A 17,044-nucleotide genomic window follows, 5' to 3' on the forward strand; every position below is an offset into this window, starting at 1 on the left:
GCTTCACTTCAGGTTTACTGTATACCTTCGACCTTCTTATAGACGATGAAACACAGAAATTGCATCCGAATTTAAAAGAAAACGGACAATGCCGACTTAAGTACAAGAGGTCTGACACTCTAACTCTCTGTGATTTGAACCTCTCCTGTGAGTCCAGTTTTAGATTCCGATGCCTCACTTCAGGTTTACTGTATCAATTGGATCTTCTTATTGACGATCAAACACAGAAATTGCATCCGAATTTAATACAAAAGGCACAATGCCGACCTAAGTACAAGAGAACTGACACTCTAACTTTCTATGATTTGAACCTCTCCTGTGAGTCCAGTTTTAGATTCCGATGCCTCACTTGAGGTTTAGTGTATTCCTTGGACCTTCTAATTGACGATGAAATTCAGAAATTGCATCCGAATTTAATACAAAAGGCACAATGCCGACTTAAGTACAAGAGGACTGACACTCTAACATTCTATGATTTGAACCTCTCCTGTGAGTGCAGTTTTAGATTCCGATGCTTCACTTCAGGTTTACTGTATCCCTTGGACCTTCTTATGGACGATGAAACACAGAAATTGCATCCGAATGTAATACAAATGCACAATGCCGACTTAAGTACAAGAGGACTGACACTCTAACTTTCTACGATTTGAACCTCTCCTGTGAGTCCAGTTTTAGATTCCGATGCTTCACTTCAGGTTTACTATATACCTTGGACCTTCTTATTGACGATGAAACACAGAAATTGCATCCGAATTTAATACAAAAGGCACAATGCCGACTTAAGTACAAGAGGACTGACACTCTAACTCTCTATGATTTGAATCTCTCCTGTGAGTCCAGTTTTAGATTACCATGCTTCACTTCATGTTTACTGTATCCCTCAGACCTTCATATTTTTGTTGAAACACAGAAATTGCATCCGAATTTAATACAAAAGGCACAATGCCGACTTAAGTACAGAGGATTGACACTCTAATTCTCTATGGTTTGCACCTCTCCTGTGAGTCCAGTTTTAGATTACCATGCTTCACTTTAGGTTTACTGTATCCCTCGGACCCTCTTATTGTTGTTGAAACCCGGAATTGCATCCGAATTTAATACAAAAGGCACAATGCCGATTTAAGTACAAGAGGACTGACACTCTAACTCGCTATGATTTGAACCTCTCCTGTGGATCCAGTTTTAGATTCCGATGCTTCAAATCAGTTTTATTGTATCCCTTGGATCTTCTTATTGACGATGAAACACAGAAATTGCATCCGAATTTAATACAAAAGCCACAATGCCGACTTAAGTACAAGAGGACTGACACTCTAACTCTCTAAGATTTGAACCTCTGCTGTGAGTCCAGTTTTAGATTAAGATGCTTCACTACAGGTTTACAGTATCCCTTGGACCTTCTTATGGACGATGAACACAGAAATTCCATCCGAATTTAGTACAAAAGGCACAATGCCGACTTATGTACAAGAGGACAGACACACTACTATTCTATGATATGAACCTCTCCTGTGAGTCCAGTTTTAGATTCCGATGCTTCACTTCTGGTTTACTGTATCCCTTGGACCTTTTTATTGACGATGAAACACAGAAATTGCATCCGAATTTAAAACAATATGCACAATGGCGACTTAAGTACAAGAGGACTGACACTCTAAATTTCTATGATTTGAACCTCTCCTGTTAGTCCAGTTTTAGATTCCGATGCTTCACTTCAGGTTTACTGTATCCCTTGGACGTTCTTACTGACAATGAATCACAGAAATTGCATCCGAATTTCATAAAACAGACACAATGCCGACTTAAGTACAAGAGGTATGACACTCTAACTCTCTATGATTTGAACCTCTCCTGTGAGCCCAGTTTTAGATTCCGATGCTTCACTTCAGGATATCTGTATCCCTTGGACCTTCTTATTGACGATGAAGCACAGAAATTGCATCCGAAAATAATACAAAAGCACAATGCCGATTTAAGTGCAAGGGGACTGACACTCTAACTCTCTATGATTTGAACCACTCCTGTGAGTCCAGTTTTAGATTCCGATGCCTCACTTCTGGTTTACTGTATCACTTGGACCTTCTTATTGACGATGAAACACAGAAATTGCATCCGAATGTAATACAAAAGTCACAGTGCCGACTTAAGTACACGAGGACTGACACTCTAACTCTCTATGATGTGAGCCTCTCCTGTGAGTCCAGTTTTACATTGCGAAGCTTCACTTCAGGTTTACTGTATACCTTGGACGTTCTTATAGAAGATGAAACACAGAAATTGCATCCGAATTTAAAACAAAACGCACAATGCCGACTTAAGTACAAGAGGTCTGACACTCTAACTCTCAATGATTTGAACCTCTCCTGTGAGTCCAGTTTTAGATTCCGATGCCTCACTTCAGGTTTACCGTATCCCTTGGACCCTCTTATTGTCGATGAAACACAGAATTTGCATCCGAATTTAATACAAAAGGCACAATACCGACTTAAGTACAAGAGGACAGACACTCTAGCTTTTTATGATTTGAACCTCTCCTGTGAGTCCAGTTTTAGATGCCGATGCTTCACTTCAGGTTTTCTATATCCCTTGGACCTTCTTATTGACGATGAGACACAGAAATTGCATCCGAATTCAATACAAAAGGCACAATGCCGACTTAAGTACAGAGGATTGACACTCTAATTCTCTATGTTTTGCACCTCTCCTGTGAGTCCTGTTTTAGATTACCATGCTTCACTTTAGGTTTACTGTATTCCTTGGACCCTCTTATTGTTGTTGAATCCCAGGAATTGCGTCCGAATTTAATACAAGAGGCACAATGCCGACATAAGAACAAGAGGACTGACACTCTAACTCTCTATGATTTGAACCTCTCCTGTGAGTCCAGTTTTAAATTCCGATGCTTCACTTCAGGTTTACCGTATCCCTTGGACCTTCTTATTGACGATGAAACACAGAAACTCCATCCAAAATTAATACAAAAGGCACAATGACGACTTAAGTACAAGAGGACTGACACTCTAACTTTCTATGATTTAAAACTCTCCTGTGAGTCCAGTTTTAGATTCCGATGCTTCACTTGAGGTTTACTGTATCCTTTGGACCTTCTTATTGACGATGAAATACAGAAATTGCATCCGAATTTAATACATAAGGCACAATGCCGACTTAAGTACAAGAGGACTGACACTCTAACATTCTATGATTTGAACCTCTCCTGTGAGTCCAGTTTTAGATTCCCATGCTTCACTTCAGGTTTACTGTGTCCCTTGTCCTTCTTATGGAAGATGAAACACAGAAATTGCATCCAAATTTAATACAAAATGTACAATGCCGACTTAAGTACAAGAGGACTGACACTCTAACTCTCTATGATTTAACATCTCCTGTGAGACCCGTTTTAGATTCAGATGCTTCACTACAGGTTTACTGTATCCCTTGGACCTTCTTATGGACGATGAAACACAGAAATTGCATCCGAATTTAATACAAAAGGCACAATGCCGACAAATGTACAAGAGGACTGACACACTACCTTTCTATGATTTGAACCTCTCCTGTGAGTCCAGTTTTAGATTCCGATGATTCACTTCTGGTTTACTGTATCCCTTGGACCATTTTATTGACGATGAAACACAGAAATTGCATCCGAATTTAATACAATATGCACAATGGCGACTTAAGTACAAGAGGACTGACACTCTAAATCTCTATGATTTGAACCTATCCCGTGAGTCCAGTTTTAGTTTCCGATGCTTCACTTCAGGTTTACTGTATCCCTTGGACCTTCTTATTAACGATGAAACACAGAAATTGAATCCGAATTTAATACAAAAGGCACAATGCCGACTTAAGTACAAGAGGACTGACACTCTAACTCTCAATGACTTGAACCACTCCTGTGAGTCCAGTTTTAGATTCCGATGCTTCACTACAGGTTTACTGTATCCCTGGGACTTTCTTATTGACGATGAAACACAGAAATTGCATCCGAATTTAATACAAAAGGCGCAATGCCGACTTAAGTACAAGAGGACTGACACTCTAATTCTCTATTATTTGAACCTCTCCTGTGAGTCCAGTTTTAGATTACCATGCTTCACTTTAGGTTTACTGTATTCCTCGGACCTTCTTATTGTTGTTGAAATACAGGAATTGCATCCGAATTTAATACAAAAGGCACAATGCCGACTTAAGTACAAGAGGACTGACACTCTAACTCTCTATGATTTGAACCTCTCCTGTGAGTCCAGTTTTAGATTCCGATGCTTCACTTCAGGTTTACTGTTTCCCTTGGACCTTCTTATTGACGATGAAATACAGAAATTGCATCCGAAAATAATACAAAAGAACAATGCCGATTTAAGTACAAGAGGACTGACACTCTAACTGTATGCCTTGGACCTTCTTATTGACGATGAAACACAGAAATTGCATCCGAATTTAATACAAAAGGCACACTGCCGACTTAAGTACAAGAGGACTGACACTCTAACTCTCTATGATTTGAGCCTCTCCTGTGAGTCCAGTTTTGCATTCCGATGCTTCACTTCAGGTTTACTGTATACCTTGGACCTTCTTATAGACGATGAAACACAGAAATTGCATCCGAATTTAAAAGAAAACGGACAATGCCGACTTAAGTACAAGAGGTCTGACACTCTAACTCTCTATGATTTGAACCTCTCCTGTGAGTCCAGTTTTAGATTCCGATGCCTCACTTCAGGTTTACTGTATCCATTGGATCTTCTTATTGACGATCAAACACAGAAATTGCATCCGAATTTAATACAAAAGGCACAATGCCGACCTAAGTACAAGAGAACTAACACTCTAACTTTCTATGATTTGAACCTCTCCTGTGAGTCCAGTTTTAGATTCCGATGCCTCACTTGAGGTTTAATGTATCCCTTGGACCTTCTAATTGACGATGAAATACAGAAATTGCATCCGAATTTAATACAAAAGGCACAATGCCGACTTAAGTACAAGAGGACTGACACTCTAACATTCTATGATTTGAACCTCTCCTGTGAGTGCAGTTTTAGATTCCGATGCTTCACTTTAGGTTTACTGTATCCCTTGGACCTTCTTATGGACGATGAAACACAGAAATTGCATCCGAATTTAATACAAAAGGGACAATGCCGACTTAAGTACAAGTGGACTGACACTCTAACTCCCTATGATTTGAACATCTCCTGTGAGTCCTGTTTTAGATTCCGATGCTTCACTTCAGGTATACTGTATTCCTTGGACCTTCTTATTGACGATGAAACATTGAAATTGCATCCGAATTTAATACAAAAGGCACAATGCCGACCTAAGAACAAGAGGACTGACATTCTAACTTTCTAGGATTTGAACCTCTCCTGTGAGTCCAATATTTGATTTCGATTCTGCACTTCAGGTTTACTGTATCCCTTGGACCTTCTTATTGACGATGAAACACAGAACCTGCATCCGAGTTTAATACAAAAGGCACAATGCCGAGTTAAGCGCAAGAGGATTAACACTCTAACTCCCTACGATTTGAACTTCACCTGTGAGTCCAGTTTTAGATTCCGATGCTTCACTTCAGGTATACTGTATCCCTTGGACCTTCTTATTGACGATGAAACACAGAAATTGCATCCGAATTTAATACAAAAGGCACAATGCCGACTTAAGTACAAGAGGACTGACACTCTAACATTCTATGATTTGAACATGTCCTGTGAGTCCAGTTTTAGATTCCGATGCTTCACTTCAGGTTTACTGTATCCCTTGGACCTTCTTATTGACGATGAAACACAGAAATTGCATCCGAACTTAATACAAAAGGCACAATGCCGACTTAAATAGAAGAGGACTGACTAACTTTCTATGATTTGAACCTCTCCTGAGAGTCCAGTTCTAGATTCCGATGCTTCACTTCAGTTTTACTGTAGCCCTTGGACCTTCTTATTGACGATGAAACACAGATATTGCATCCGAATTTCATAAAACAGACACAATGCCGACTTAAGTACAAGAGGAAAGACACTCTAACTCTCTATGATTTGAACCTCTCCCGTTGAGTCCAGTTTTAGATTCCGATGCTTCACTTCAGGTTAACTGTATCCCTTGGACGTTCTTACTGACGATGAAACAATGAAATTGCATCCGAATTTCATAAAACAGACACAATGCCGACTTAAGTAAAAGAGGATTGACACTCTAACTCTCTATGATTTGAACCTTTCCTGTGAATCCAGTTTTAGATTCCGATGCTTCACTTCTGGTTTACTGTATCGCTTGGACCTTTTTATTGACGATGAAACACAGAAATTGCATCCGAATTTAATAAAACAGACACAATGCCGACTTAAGTACAAGAGGGATGACACTCTAAATCTCTATGATTTGATCCTCTCCTGTGAGTCTAGTTTTAGATTCCGATGCTCCCCTTCAGGTTTACTGTATCCCTTGGACCTTCTTATTGACGATGAAACACAGAAATTGCATCCGAATTTAGTACAAAAGGCACAATGCCGACTTGAGTACAATAGGACTGACACTCTAACTCCGTATGATTTGAATTTCTCCTGCGAGTCCAGTTTTAGAGTCCGATGCTTCACTACAGGTTTACTGTATCCCTTGGCCCTTCATATTGACGATGACACACAGAAAAATGCTTCCGAATTTAATACAAAAGGCACAATGCCGTCTTACGTAAAAAAGGACTGGCACTCTAACTCCCTATGATTTGAACCTCTCCTGTGAGTCCAGTTTTAGTTTCCGATGCTTCACTTCAAGTTTACTGTATCCCTTGGACCTTCTTATTGACGATAAAACACGGAAATTGCATCTGAATTTAATACAAAAGGCACAATGCCGACTTAAGTACAAGAGGAATGACACTCTAACTCTCTATGATGTGAACCTCTCCTGTGAGTCCAGATTTAGATTCCGATGCTTCACCTCAGGTTTACTGTATCCCTTGGTCATTCTTATTGACGATGAAACACAGAAATAGCATTTGAATTTAATGCAAAATGCACAATGCCGACTTAAGTAAAAGTGGACTGACACTCTAACTCTCTATGATTTGAACCTCTCCTGTGAGTCCAATTTTAGATTCCGATGCTTAACTTCAGGTTTACTGTATCCCTTGGACCTTCTTATTGACGATGAAACACAGAAATTGCATTTGAATTTAATACAAATGGCACAATGCCGACTTAAGTAAACAAGGACTGACACTCTAACTCTCTATGATTTGAACCTCTCCTGTGAGTCCAGTTTTAGATTCCGATGCTTCACTTTAGGTTTACTGTATCCCTTGGACCTTCTTATTGACGATGAAACACAGAAATTGCATCCGAATTTAATACAAAAGGCACAATGCCGACTTAAGTACAAGACGACTGACTAACTTTCTGTGTTTTGAACCTCTCCTGTGAGTCCAGTTTTAGATTCCGATGCTTCACTACAGGTTTACTGTATCCCTTGGACCTTCTTATTGACGATACAATACATTAATTGCATCCGAATTTAATACAAAACCACAATGCAGACTTAGGTACTGGAGGACTGACACTCTAACTTTCTATGATTTGAACCTCTCCTGTGAGTCCAGTTTTAGATTCCGATGCTTCACTTCAGGTTTACTGTATCCCTTGGACATTCCTGTCGACGATGAAACACAGAAATTGCATCCGAATTTAATACAAAAGGCACAATGCCGACTTAAGTACAAGAGGATTGACACTCTAACTTTCTATGATTTGATACTCTCCTGTGAGTCCAATTTTAGATTCCGATGCTTCACTACAGGTTTACTGTATCCCTTGGACCTTCTTATTGACGACGAAACACAGAAATTGCATCCGAATTTAATACAAAGGGCACAATGCCGACATATGTACAAGAGGGCTGACACTCTAACTTTCTATGATTTGAACCACTCCTGTGAGTCCAGTTATAGATTCCGATGCTTCACTTCAGGTTTACTGGATCCCTTGGACTTTCTTATTGACGATGAAACACAGAAATTGCATCCGAATTTAATACAAAAGGCACAATGCTGACTTAAGTACAAGAGGACTGACACTCTAACTCTCTATGATTTGAAACTCTCCTGTGAGTCCGGTCTTAGATTCCGATGCTTCACTTCAGGTTTACTGTATCCCTTGGACCTTCTTATTGACGATGAAACACAGAAATTGCATCCGAATTTAATACAAAAGGCACAATGCCGACTTAAATACAAGAGTACTGACACCCTAACTCGCTATGATCTGAACCTCTCCTGTGAGTCCAGTTGTAGATTTCGCTGCTTCACTACAGGTTTACTGTATCCCTAGGACCTTCTTATTGACGATGATACACAGAAAAATCCTTCCGAATTTAATACAAAAGGCACAATGCCGTCTTACGTAAAAAAGGACTGACACTCTAGCTCCCTATGATTTGAACATCTCCTGTGAGTCCAGTTTTAGTTTCTGATGCTTCACTTCAGGTTTACTGTATCCCTTGGACCTTCCTATTGACGATAAAACACGGAAATTGCATCTGAATTTAATACAAAAGCACAATGCCGACTTAAATACAAGAGGACTGACACTCTAACTCTCTATGATGTGAACCTCTCCTGTGAGTCCAGATTTAGATTCCGATGCTTCACTTCAGGTTTACTGTATCCCTTGGTCATTCTTATTGACGATGAAACACAGAAATTGCATTTGAATTTAATACAAAATGCACAATGCCGACTTAAGTAAATGTGGATTGACACTCTAACTCTCTATGATTTAACCTCTCCTGTGAGCCCAGTTTGTGATTCCTAAGCTTCACTTCAGGTTTACTGTATCCCTTGGACCTTCTTATTGACGATGAAACACAGATATTGAATCCGAATTTAATACAAAAGGCACAATGCCGACTTAAGTACAAGAGGACTGACACTCTAACTTTCTCTGATATGAACCACTCCTGTGAGTCCAGTTTTAGATGCCAATGCTTCACTTCAGGTTTACTGTATCCCTTGGACCATCTTATTGTCGATGAAACACAGATATTGCATCCGAATTTAATACAATATGCACAATGCCGACTTAAGTACAAGAGGACTGACACTCTAACTTTCTATGGTTTGAACCTCTCCAGTGAGTCCAGTTTTAGATTCCGATGATTCACTTCAGGTTTACTGAATCCCTTGGACCTTCTTACTGACGATGAAACACAGAAATTGCATCCGAATTTAATAAAACAGACAAAATGCCGACTTAAGTACAAAAGGAGTGACACTCTAACTCTCTATGATTTGAACCTCTCCTGTGAGTCCAGTTTTAGATTCCGATGCTTCACTTCAGGTTTACTGTATCCCTTGGACCTTCTTATTGACGATGAAACACAGAAATTGCATCCGAATTTAATACAAAAGGCACAATGCCGACTTAAGTACAAGAGGACTGACACTCTAACTCCCTATGATTTGAACCTCTCCTGTGAGTCCAGTTTTAGATTCCGATCCTTAACTTCAGGTTTACTGTATCCCTTGGACCTTCGTATTGTCGATGAAACACAGAAATTGCATCCGAATTTAATATAATATCCACAATGACGACTTAAGTACAAGAGGACTGACACTCTAACTTTCTATGATTTGAACCTCTCCTGTGAGTCCAGTTTTAGATTCCGATGTTTCACTTCAGGTTTACTGTATCCCTTGGACCTTCTTACTGACGATGAAACACAGACATTGCGTCCGAATTTAATAAAACAGACACAATGCCGACTTAAGTACAAAAGGAATCACACTCTAACTCTCTATGATTTGAACCTCTCCTGTGAGTCCAGTTTTAGATTCCGATGCTTCACTTCAGGTTTACTGTATCCCTTGGACCTTCTTATTGACGATGAAACACAGAAATTGCATCCGAATTTAATACAAAAGGCACAATTCCGACATAAGTATAAGAGGACTGACTTTCTAACTTTCTATGATTTGAACCTCTCCTGTGAGTCCAGTTTTAGATTCCGATGCCTCACTTCTGGTTTACTGTATCCCTTGGACCTTCTAATTGACGATGAAACACAGAAATTGCATCCAAATTTAATACAAAGGCACAATGCCGACATAAGTACAAGAGGACTGACACTGTAACTCTCTATGTTTTTAACCTCTCCTGTGAGGCCAGTTTTAGAATCCGATGCTTCATTTCAGGTTTACTGTATCCCTTGGACCGTCGTATTGACGATGAAACCCAGAAATTGCATCCGAATGTAATACAAAAGGCACAATGCCGACTTAAGTAAAAGAGTGCTGACACTCTAACTCTCTGTGATTTGAACCTCTCCAGTGAGTCCAGTTTTATTTTCCGACGCTTCACTTCAGGTTTACTGTATCCCTTGGACCTTCTTATTGACGATGAAACACATAAATTGTATCTGAATTTAATACAAAATGCACGATGCCGACTGAAGTAAAAGAGGACTGACACTCTAACTCTCCATGATTTGAACCTCTCCTATGAGTCCAGTTTGAGATTCCGATGCTTCACTATAGGTTTAATGTATCCCTTGGGCCTTCTTACTGACGATGAAACACGGAAACTGCATCCGAATTTAATACAAAAGGCACAATGCCGACTTAATTCAAGATGATTAACACTCTAACGTTCTATGATTTGAACCCCTCCTGTGAGTCCAGTTTTAGATTCCGATGCTTCACTTCAGGTTTACTGTATCCCTTGGACCTTCTTATTGACGATGAAACACAGAAATTGCATCCGAATTCAATACAAAAGCCACAATGCCGACTTAAGCAAAACAGGACTGACACTCTAACACTCTATGATTTGAACCTCCCCTGTGAGTCCAGTTTTAGATTCCGATGCTTCACTACAATTTTACTGTATCCCTTGGACCTTCTTATGGACGATGAAACAAGTAAATTGCATCCGAATTAAATACAGAACGCACAATGCCGACTTATGTACAAGAGGACTGACACTCTAATTTTCTATGATTTGATCCTCTCCTGTGAGTCCAGTTTTAGATTCCGATGCTTCACTTCAGGTTTACTGTATCCCTTGGACCTTCTTAATCACGATGAAACACAGAAAGTGCTTCCGAATTTAATACAAAACGCACAATGCTGACATAAGTACAAGAGGACTGACACTATAACTTTCTATGATTTGAAACTCTCCCGTGAGTCCAGTTTTCGATTCCGAAGCTGCACTTAAGGTTTAGTGTATCCCTTGGACCTTCTTATTGACGATGAAACACAGAATTTGCATCCGAATTTAATACAAAAGGCACAATGCCGACTTAAGTACAAGAGGACTGACACACTAACTTTCTCTGATTTTTACCTCTCCTCTGAGTCCAGTTTTAGATTCCGATGCTTCACTTCAGGTTTACTGTATCCCTTGGACTTTCTTATTGACGATGAAACACAGACATTGCATCCGAATTTAATACAAAAGGCACAATGCTGACTTAAGTACAAGAGGACTGACACTCTAACTCTCTATGATTTGAACCTCTCCTGTGAATCCAGTTTTAGATTCCGATGCTTCACTTCAGGTTTACTGTATCCCTTGGACCTTCTTATTGTCGATGAAACACAGAGATTGCATCCGAATGTAATACAATATGCACAATGATGACTTAAGTACAAGAGGACTGACACTCTAACTTTCTATAATTTGAACCTCTCCTGTGAGTCCAGTTTTAGATTCCGATGCTTCACTTCTGGTGTACTGTATCCCTTGGACCTTCTTACTGACGATGAAACACAGATATTGCGTCCGAATTCAATAAAACAGACACAATCCCGACTTAAGTACAAAAGGAATGACACTCTAACTCTCTATGATTTGAACCTCTCCTGCGAGTCCAGTTTTAGATTCCGATGCTTCACTTCAGGTTTACTGTATCCCTTGGACCTTCTCATTGTCGATGAAAGACAGAAATTGCATTCGAATTTAATACAAAAGGCACAATGCCGACTTAAGTACAAGAGGACTGACACTCTTACTTTCTATGATTTGAACCTGTCCTGTGAGTCCAGTCTTAGATTCCGATGCTTCGCTTCTTGTTTACTGTGTACCTTGGACCTTCTTATTGACGATGAAGCACAGAAATTGCATTCGAATTTAATACAAAAGCCACATTGCCGTCTTACGTACAAAAGAACTGACACTCTAACTCTCTATGATTTGAACCTCTCCAGTGAGTCCAGTTTTTGATTCCGATGCGTCACTTCAGGTTTACTGTATCCCTTGGACCTTCTTGTTGACGATGAAACACAGAAATTGCATCCGAATTTAATACAAATGGCACAATGCCGACTTAAATACAAGAGTACTGATACTCTAAATCTCTATGATTTGAACCTCTCCTTTGAGACCAGTTTTAGATTCCGATGCTTCACTTCAGGTTTACTGTCTCCCTTGGACGTTCTTATTGACGATGAAACACAGAAATTGCATCCGAATTTAATACAAAAGGCACAATTCCGACTTAAGTATAAGAGGACTGACTTTCTAACTTTCTATGATTTGAAACTCTCCTGTGAGTCCAGTTTTAGATTCCGATGCCTCACTTCTGGTTTACTGTATCCCTTGGACCTTCTAATTGACGATGAAACACAGAAATTGCATCCAAATGTAATACAAAGGCACAATGCCGACATAAGTAAAACAGGACTGACACTCTAACACTCTATGATTTGAACCTCCCCTGTGAGTCCGGTTTTAGATTCCGATGCTTCACTACAATTTTACTGTATCCCTTGGACCTTCTTATGGACGATGAAACACATAAATTGCATCCGAATTGAATACAGAGTGCACAATGCCGACTTATGTACAAGAGGACTGACACTCTATTTTTCTATGATTTGATCCTCTCCTGTGAGTCCAGTTTTAGATTCCGATGCGTCACTTCAGGTTTACTGTATCCCTTGGACCTTCTTAATCACGATGAAACACAGAAAGTGCATCCGAATTTAATACAAAACGCACAATGCTGACTTAAGTACAAGAGGACTGACACTATAATTTTCTATGATTTGAAACTCTCCCGTGAGTCCTGTTTTAGATTCCGAAGCTTCACTTCAGGTTTACTGTATCCCTTGGACCTTCTTATTGACGATGAAACACAGAAATTGCATCCGAATTTAATACAAAAGGCACAATGCCGACTTAAGTACAAGAGGTCTGACACACTGACTTTCTCTGATTTTTACCTCTCCTCTGAGTCCAGTTTTAGATTCCGATGCTTCACTTAAGGTTTACTGTATCCCTTGGACTTTCTTATTGACGATGAAACACAGACATTGCATCCGAATTTAACACAAAAGGCACAATGCTGACTTAAGCACAAGAGGACTGACACTCTAACTCTCTATGATTTGAACCACTCCTGTGAATCCAGTTTTAGATTCCGATGCTTCACTTCAGGTTTACTGTATCCCTTGGTCCTTCTTATTGTCGATGAGACACAGAAATTGCATCCGAATTTAATACAATATGCACAATGATGACTTAAGTACAAGAGGACTGACACTCTAACTTTCTATTATTTGAACCTCTCCTGTGAGTCCAGTTTTAGATTCCGATGCTTCAAGTCTGGTGTACTGTATCCCTTGGACCTTCTTACTGACGATGAAACACAGATATTGCGTCCGAATTCAATAAAACAGACACAATGCCGATTTAAGTACAAAAGGAATGACACTCTAACTCTCTATGATTTGAACCTCTCCTGTGAGTCCAGTTTTAGATTTCGATGCTTCACTTCAGGTTTACTGTATCATTTGGACCTTCTCATTGTCGATGAAAGACAGAAATTGCATTCGAATTTAATACAAAAGGCACAATGCCGACTTAAGTAAAAGAGTACTGACACTCTAACTCTCTGTGATTTGAAATTCTCCAGTGAGTCCAGTTTTATTTTCCGACGCTTCACTTCAGGTTTACTGTATCCCTTGGACCGTCTTATTGACGATGAAACCCAGAAATTGCATCCGAATTTAATACAAAAGGCACAATGCCGACTTAAGTAAAAGAGTACTGACACTCTAACTCTCTGTGATTTGAACCTCTCCAGTGAGTCCAGTTTCATTTTCCGACGCTTCACTTCAGGTTTACTGTATACCTTGGACCTTCTTATTGACGATGAAACACATAAATTGTATCTGAATTTAATACAAAATGCACGATGCCGACTGAAGTAAATGAGGACTGACACTCTAACTCTCTATGATTTGAACCTCTCCTGTGAGTCCAGTTTGAGATTCCGATGCTTCACTATAGGTTTAATGTATCCCTTGGACCTTCTTACTGACGATGAAACACGGAAATTGCATCCGAATTTAATACAAAAGGCACAATGCCGACTTAAGTAAAACAGGACTGACACTCTAACACTCTATGATTTGAACCTCCCCTGTGAGTCCAGTTTTAGATTCCGATGCTTCACTACAATTTTACTGTATCCCTTGGACCTTCTTATGGACGATGAAACACATAAATTGCATCCGAATTGAATACAGAGCGCACAATGCCGACTTATGTACAAGAGGACTGACACTCTAATTTTCTATGATTTGATCCTCTCCTGTGAGTCCAGTTTTAGATTCCGATGCGTCACTTCAGGTTTACTGTATCCCTTGGACCTTCTTAATCACGATGAAACACAGAAAGTGCATCCGAATTTAATACAAAACGCACAATGCTGACTTAAGTACAAGAGGACTGACACTATAAGTTTCTATGATTTGAAACTCTCCCGTGAGTCCAGTTTTAGATTCCGAAGCTTCACTTCAGGTTTACTGTATCCCTTGGAAGTTCTTAATGATGATGAAACACAGAAATTGCATCCGAATTTAATGCAAAAGGCACAATGCCGACTTAAGTACAAGTGGACTGACACACTAACTTTCACTGATTTTTACCTCTCCTCTGAGTCCAGTTTTAGTTTCCGATGCTTCACTTAAGGTTTACTGTATCCCTTGGACTTTCTTATTGACGATGAAACACAGATATTGCATCCGAATTTAACACAAAAGGCACAATGCTGACTTAAGTACAAGAGGACTGACACTCCAACTCTCTATGATTTGAACCTCTCCTGTGAATCCAGTTTTAGATTCCGATGCTTCACTTCCGGTTTACTGTATCCCTTGGACCTTCTTATTGTCGATAAGACACAGAAATTGCATCCGAATTTAATACAATATGCACAATGATGACTTAAGTACAAGAGGACTGACACTCTAACTTTCTATAATTTGAACCTCTCCTGTGAGTCCAGTTTTAGATTCCGATGCTTCACTTCTGGTGTACTGTATCCCTTGGACCTTCTTACTGACGATGAAACACAGATATTGCGTCCGAATTCAATAAAACAGACACAATGCCGATTTAAGTACAAAAGGAATGACACTCTAACTCTCTATGATTTGAACCTCTCCTGTGAGTCCAGTTTTAGATTCCGATGCTTCACTTCAGGTTTACTGTATCCCTTGGACCTTCTCATTGTCGATGAAAGTCAGAAATTGCATTCGAATTTAATACAAAAGGCACAATGCCGTCTTAAGTACAAGAGGACTGACACTCTTACTTTCTATAATTTGAACCTCTCCTGTGAATCCAGTTTTAGATTCCGATGCTTCGCTTCCGGTTTACTGTCTCCCTTGGACCTTCTTGTTGACGATGAAACACAGAAATTGCATCCGAATTTAATACAAATGGCACAATGCCGACTTAAATATAAGAGTACTGATACTCTAAATCTCTATGATTTGAACCTCTCCTGTGAGTCCAGTTTTAGATTCCGATGCTTCACTTCAGGTTTACTGTCTCCCTTGGACCTTCTTATTGACGATGAAACACAGAAATTGCATCCGAATTTAATACAAAAGGCACAATTCCGACTTAAGTATTAGAGGACTGACTTTCTAACTTTCTATGATTTGAACCTCTCCAGTGAGTCCAGTTTCATTTTCCGACGCTTCACTTCAGGTTTACTGTATACCTTGGACCTTCTTATTGACGATGAAACACATAAATTGTATCTGAATTTAATACAAAATGCACGATGCCGACTGAAGTAAATGAGGACTGACACTCTAACTCTCTATGATTTGAAACCTCTCCTGTGAGTCCAGTTTGAGATTTCGATGCTTCACTATAGGTTTAATGTATCCCTTGGACCTTCTTACTGACGATGAAACACGGAAATTGCATCCGAATTTAATACAAAAGGCACAATGCCGACTTAAGTAAAACAGGACTGACACTCTAACACTCTATGATTTGAACCTCCCCTGTGAGTCCAGTTTTAGATTCCGATGCTTCACTTCAATTTTACTGTATCCCTTGGACCTTCTTATGGACGATGAAACACATAAATTGCATCCGAATTGAATACAGAGCGCACAATGCCGACTTATGTACAAGAGGACTGACACTCTAATTTTCTATGATTTGATCCTCTCCTGTGAGTCCAGTTTTAGATTCCGATGCGTCACTTCAGGTTTACTGTATCCCTTGGACCTTCTTAATCACGATGAAACACAGAAAGTGCATCCGAATTTAATACAAAACGCACAATGCTGACTTAAGTACAAGAGGACTGACACTATAACTTTCTATGATTTGAAACTCTCCCGTGAGTCCAGTTTTAGATTCCGAAGCTTCACTTCAGGTTTACTGTATCCCTTGGAAGTTCTTATTGATGATGAAACACAGAAATTGCATCCGAATTTAATACAAAAGGCACAATGGCGACTTAAGTACAAGAGGACTGACACACTAACTTTCTCTGATTTTTACCTCTCCTCTGAGTCCAGTTTTAGTTTCCGATGCTTCACTTAAGGTTTACTGTATCCCTTGGACTTTCTTATTGACGATGAAACACAGATATTGCATCCGAATTTAACACAAAAGGCACAATGCTGACTTAAGTACAAGAGGACTGACACTCCAACTCTCTATGATTTGAACCTCTCCTGTGAATCCAGTTTTAGATTCCGATGCTTCACTTCCGGTTTACTGTATCCCTT

The sequence above is a fragment of the Schistocerca americana genome, chromosome 6 (assembly GCF_021461395.2).
Source record: "Schistocerca americana isolate TAMUIC-IGC-003095 chromosome 6, iqSchAmer2.1, whole genome shotgun sequence".
Lineage (NCBI taxonomy): Eukaryota > Metazoa > Arthropoda > Insecta > Orthoptera > Acrididae > Schistocerca > Schistocerca americana.